Source organism: Mesocricetus auratus, unplaced genomic scaffold (assembly GCF_017639785.1).
Source record: "Mesocricetus auratus isolate SY011 unplaced genomic scaffold, BCM_Maur_2.0 Super-Scaffold_100001, whole genome shotgun sequence".
Taxonomy (NCBI): domain Eukaryota; kingdom Metazoa; phylum Chordata; class Mammalia; order Rodentia; family Cricetidae; genus Mesocricetus; species Mesocricetus auratus.
This window is the reverse complement of record NW_024429187.1, coordinates 6,406,151-6,412,323: the sequence shown is the minus strand read 5'-3', so window position 1 is coordinate 6,412,323 and position 6,173 is coordinate 6,406,151.

Below are 6,173 nucleotides of genomic sequence, written 5' to 3'. Positions count from 1 at the left end.
GGCTCCAGAGGAAAACAGCATCTCTGTGGCTAAGGCTCCTTCCAATCTCCCACACACAGCCGGTGCGACAGGGTGTCTAGCTCCCCCAGCTGCCTTCCTGCCCACACCATCACCGTTTATCATGGCACCACTAGAGACAAATCCTTGATTTTTTTCTCTTTCATACCTTTTGTTCAGTTAATTGCCAACCTACGTCAGTCATAGCCATTAAGTAGCTACAACACACATGCCTCCCTAGCCCGCTACGCCCTTCAAAGTGGGATTTCTGCCTTGAGTTTCATCTCTCTGTCGTCTGGAGACATCAAGAAACATAACTGCAGCACTCAAGGAACTCTTAAAGATGGTCCATTCCCTAGATCTTGATGGTAAAGGGTAAACAGCCTGGAGACAGATCCTCCCTATGTGCCACTGTCTGGCCTAGAACACACGATCTTGAACAGGCTGCCCTCAAACTTAGAGGAGTCCCACACCTGCCCACCACGTCCTAGAATTAAAAGTTCATACCAACACACCCAGAAAGAGCACGTTTAAAACCCTCCTGAAGTTGTTCAAAGTATGATGAGATTCAACAGCCATCGTTGCAATCTGTACTCTAGCATGGAATTATTTATTGCATTATATTTTTATTTTATATTTTTGGTTTTTTGAGAAAAGGTTTCTCTGCATAGCCCAGGCTGTCCTGGAACTTGCGTTGTAGACCAGGCCAGGCTGGCCTCGAACTCAGAGATCCATGTGCCTCTGCCTCCGGAGTGCTGGGATTAAAGGCCTGCACTGCCACCACCCAGCTGCATTATAACCTGTGATTCGTGAATCTACTAAGGTTATTCAGTACCCCAGTTCCCAATGGTTGTATCAGCAGCGTAGCCAGCCGCCATGCTTCTGCTCCTTCCGTTTTCTGGTTTTGTTTTTGAGACAGGATCTCACTCTGTAGCCCCAGCTGGGCAGAACACCCTGTGTATCCTAGGCTGGCGTTGGAACTCATGTCAGTCCTCCTGCCTTGACCTGCCAAGTGGGGATAGTTTTCCCAGTCACGCTCCCTGAGCCAGCTAAGGCTCTAAGCAATAGTGGAGAGGGTACCTGAACTGCCCTTCCCCTGTAATCAGATTGGTGACTGCCTTAATTGTCATCATAGAACCTTCATCCAGTAACTGATGGAAGCAGATGCAGAGATCCACAGCCAAGCGCTAGGTTGAACTCCCAGAATCCAGTTGTAGAGAGGAGAAGCAATGATATGAGCAAAGAGTCAAGGCCATGTTGGGGACACCCACAGAAACAGCTGACCAGACCTAACGGGAGCTCACTGACTCCAGACTGACAGTTAGGGAACCTGCATGGGACCAAACCTCTAAATGTGGATGACAGTTGTGTGACTTGGGCAGTTTGTGGGACCACTGTCAGTGGGATCAGGGTTTATCCCTCGTGCATGAACTGGCTTTTTGGATCCCATTCCCTATGGATGGATACCTTGCTCAGCCTAGATACAGGGGCAGGAGGGCCTTGGTCCTGCCCCAAGGTGATGTGTTTGTTGAGTCCCCGTTGGAGGCCTTGCCCTCTGTGAGGAGTGGATTGAGAGTGGGATGGGGTAGGTAGAGCAGGAGGAGGGGCAGGAGGCGGAACTGGTATGTAAAATAAAAAAGATTACCAGGCACTGTATCAGGGCCTGCCTTCTAGTGCCTGGGGACTGCCACAGAGCCTTCCCTCCCAGCAGGAGCCTACATACTCCAGATTCCCGGTCTTCTCCACCCAGGGGACCAGGACTAGGACCAGTAAGAGGAGAACTACCAGAGTATTGGACTTGCTTTCAGCCTCTGAAAGGGAACTCTGGTCCCCTAACCACCAGGCCAGTAAGAGTCTCTTTCTGCACCCACTAGAAGAAGAGATGGGAAAGAGACAATACAAAAACATACTCAGCAACAGAGAAACAAATATGACCGACAGATTCTAGAGACTCCACACCCAAGACTAAGATTCCAACAAGCCAATGTAAATGAAGCAGAAGAAAATGACCTTAAAAACAACTTCATGAAAATAATAGAGGCCCTCAAAAAGGATATAGGAAAATCCCTCAAAGGAATGGAAGAAAAAAAAAACAAATAAAAAATGCAAGAAATGGAAGAAAAAACAAACCAAAAAATCCAACAAATGGATGAAAAGACAAAGCAAAAATTGCAAGAAACAATTCAAACAGTGCAAGGGATGAAAACTGAAATAGAGACAATAAAAAAAACCCACAATCTGAAGGAATTCTGGAAATAGAAGAGCTGGGCAAGTGGTCAGATACTACAGTTGCAAGCATAACCAACAGAGTACAAGACATGGAAGAGAGAATCTCAGGTGTTAAAGATGCACTAGGAGAGATGGATTCATCAACCAAAGAAAATCTTAAGTCCAACAAATCCCTAACACACACACACACACACACACACACACACACACACACACACACAAAACATCCAGGAAATGTGGGACACCATGAAAAGACCAAATCTAAGAATAATAGGTATAGAAGAAGGTGCAGAAAACTACCTCATAGGGGCAGAAAATATATCCAACAAAATCACAGAAGAAAGCCTTCCCAACCTAAAGAAAGACATGCCAATGAAGGTACAAGAAGCTTACAGAACACCAAAAAAAGTGGACCACAAAAAAAGTCCCCTCGTCACGTAATAATCAAGTCAAGACCCCAAATACACAAAATAAAGAAAGAATATTAAGAGCAGCTAAGGAAAAAGGTCAAGTAACATATAAAGGCAAACCTATCAGAATTATACCTGACTTCTCCATGGAAACTCTGAAAGCCAGAAGGTCCTGGATAGATATTCTACCTACACTAAGAGACTGTGGATGCCAGCCTAGACAACTATACACAGCAAAGCTTTCAATCACTATAGATGTAGAAAACAAGATATTCCATGACAAAACTAGATTCAAGCAATAACTATCTACTAACCCAGCCATACAGAAAGTTCTGGAAGGAAAACTCCAACCCAAGGAAGTTAACTACAACCAGAAAAACATAGGCATTAAATAATCCCACCTTACCAACAGCCAAAAGAAAAAAGGGGTGGAATTCCACACATAATTCCACCACCAACAACCATTCCAAATCAAAGAAGAATGAGCAATCAAAGGTCATTAATATCCCTCAATATTAATGATCTTAACTCGCCCATAAAAAGACACAGGCTAACAGAATGGATTCGAATCCCATCCTTCTGCTGCATACAAGAAACACACCTCAGCCTCAAAGACAGACATTACCTCAGAGATAAAAGTTGGGAAAAGATTTTCCAATCAGATGGACCTAAGAAACAAGCAGGGGTAGCAATCCTAATATCTAACAAATTAGACTTTAACCTTACTTTTTTTTTTTTGTTTTTTACGAGACAGGGTTTCTCTGCATTGTTTTGGAGGCTATCGGTCCAGCCCGGCCTCGAATTCACAGAGATCCGCCTGCCTCTGCCTCCCGAGAGCTGGGATTAAAGGCGTGCGCCACCACCGCCTGCTCAAATTAGACTTTAAAGTAAAATCAATCAACAGAGATGAAGGAGGTCATTACATACTCATCACAGGAGAAATACACCAAAATGAAATTTCAATTCTGAACATCTATGCCTCAAATACAAAGGCACCCTAACTTCGTAAAAGAAACATTACTAAAACTCAAATCACATATAAAGCCCCACACACTTATAGTGGGAGACTTCAACAACCAACTCTCACCACTAGACAGGGATACCAGACATAAACTTAACAAAGAAGCAAAGGGGCTAATAGAAGTTATGGCCCAATTGGGATTAGTAGACATCTATAGAACATTCCATCCAAATAAAAAAGAATATACCTTCTTCTCAGCACCACATGGAACATTCTCAAAAATCGACCACATACTTGGCAACAAATCAAACCCCAACAGGTATAAAAAAATTGGGAAACTCCATGCATCTTATCAGACCACCATGCATTAAAATTAGAGTTCAACAACAACACAAATTGCAGAAACCCTACAAACTCATGGAAATCAAATAATGCACAATTGCACCATTCCTGGGTCAAAGAAGAAATAAAAAATAAAAAGAAATTAAAGACTTCCTAGAATTCAATGAGAATGAAGACACAACCTACCCAAAACTTTGGGAAACTTTGAAAGCAGTGCTATGAGGGAAGTTCATGGCACTAAGTGCCCACATGAAGAAACTAGAGATTGGTTACACTAGAAAATTAACAGCACAGCTGAAAGCTATAGAACACAAAGAAGCAAACACCCCCCCCCAGGAATAGATGCCAGGAAATAATCAAACTGAGGGCTGAAATCAATAAAGTAGAAACTAGAAAAACAATACAAAGAATCAATGCAACTAAGAGTTGGTTCTTTGAGAAAATGAACAAGATAGACAAACCTTTGTCCAAACTTACCAAATGGCAGAGTGTGAGCATGCAAATTAACACAATCAGAAACGAAAAGGGGGCATAACAAAGGACTCTGAGAATCATCAGGTCATACTTTGAAAACCTGTACTCCACAAAATTCGAAAATTTAAAGAAAATGGACAATTTTCTGGATAGCTATCACTTGCTATAGAGAGAACCATTTTTCCTTGCCAGCTGCTTTGGTTTCTTCCCACCAGTCACCTGGGCTCTGCCGCGTTACAATCCCCAAATAACACACAAGACGCTGTATTAATTATGAAGCTGTTGGCCTCGCTTGTTTCCTACTGGCTAGCTCTGACTTAAGTATTTACCCCATAATTGTTAATCTAAGTATTTCTCTTACTGGAGAAAAGGGTCCGGACTTCTTACCCCTATGGCGGCTACATCGTGACTCCCTATGTTTCTCCTACCCAGAGTCCTCCTGGATTCCTAGTCCCACCTATCTTGCTTCCCTATTGGCCAACAGTGCTTTATTGACATATACACAGGACTTCCCCATCATCTCCTCTTTTCTGTCTAAATAAAGAGAAAGGTCTTAACTTTAACATAGTCAAATTATATATAACAGAACAGCTATCAAACAAGAACACAGTTACAATATTTTGTCTATCAACATTCTTCAAGATTTAAAGAAAATACCATCCATCTCATCCTTGTGAGTCCAAAGTTCTATATGTAGCTTATCTTTTATCATAACTAAGACTATAACTATCTGTCTTCAACTCCATCAAAGACCACAGAAGGATAATATGTAAACACTAGGATTCACAGAGACATCTTGCTGTCTGGGCAGTCACCTGAAGTTTCTCTGTAATGTTGGGGCATCCATCTTCAGCCCATAGGCCACAGTGTGTCTGGAAGAATTTTCAGCAAAGCAGGAAATTTCAAACTGTCCATCTGCATCAGCAGTCTGTCAGTCATTTTTCTGTGTCCTGCAGAAAGTCTGGCAGACTCTTGCATGAAGCAGGAACCCTGAAGGACAGTTTGAGTTCAGCAGTCACTTTCCCATGGGTCCTGCATGTCCAGTTTATACAACAACAGTCAAGCAGTACAGGCAAGAGCAGTTTCTTGCCCAAATGGCTAATCTTGCCACGTTGAAAGCAAACTCCATAACGAGTTTCTTCGATGCCCATCTTCCTCTCCAATGTAGCTGGTGCTGTCAGGAGCAGACATTTCTCATTGTCAAGAAAAACCCTAAACCATTTTAAATGCCATTTTCTGAAGGACTTTGAAAGGTTTGAAGACTATCTGTCTCAAATATATTGCTGTGTATCTTGAAGACCTAACTTACCTAACTATAAGTTCTGACAACTATAATTATCTATAGTCTGTATTTAATTATGAAATTGCATTTTAAAAGATCAGTATAAGCACAATACTTAATCAAGAGGAGAAATATACGCATCACAAAATTGACCTTGAATTTGTATCAATAAATGAAAAACCATACCAATACAAAGTACTCATTTCCATACCATGATCCCCTTTTTCCGTTTAAAAAGAGATTGGTTGTGATCATTAACCAATTATAAGCAACCCCATTCAAATGAAAACAAAGATTTATAAACAATATGGGGATTTGGATGTCGTTCATTCCAAACTGCTTCCTGCTGAAGGGGGGCGCTATTCATACCATGGGGATCATGACAAAACACAGAAACTTGTACAATCCTTATTTTTGGGGTCTGTTAGGCTGCATCATCTTAGCTGTCTCAATTGTTGGAACACCTGCTCCACTGCTT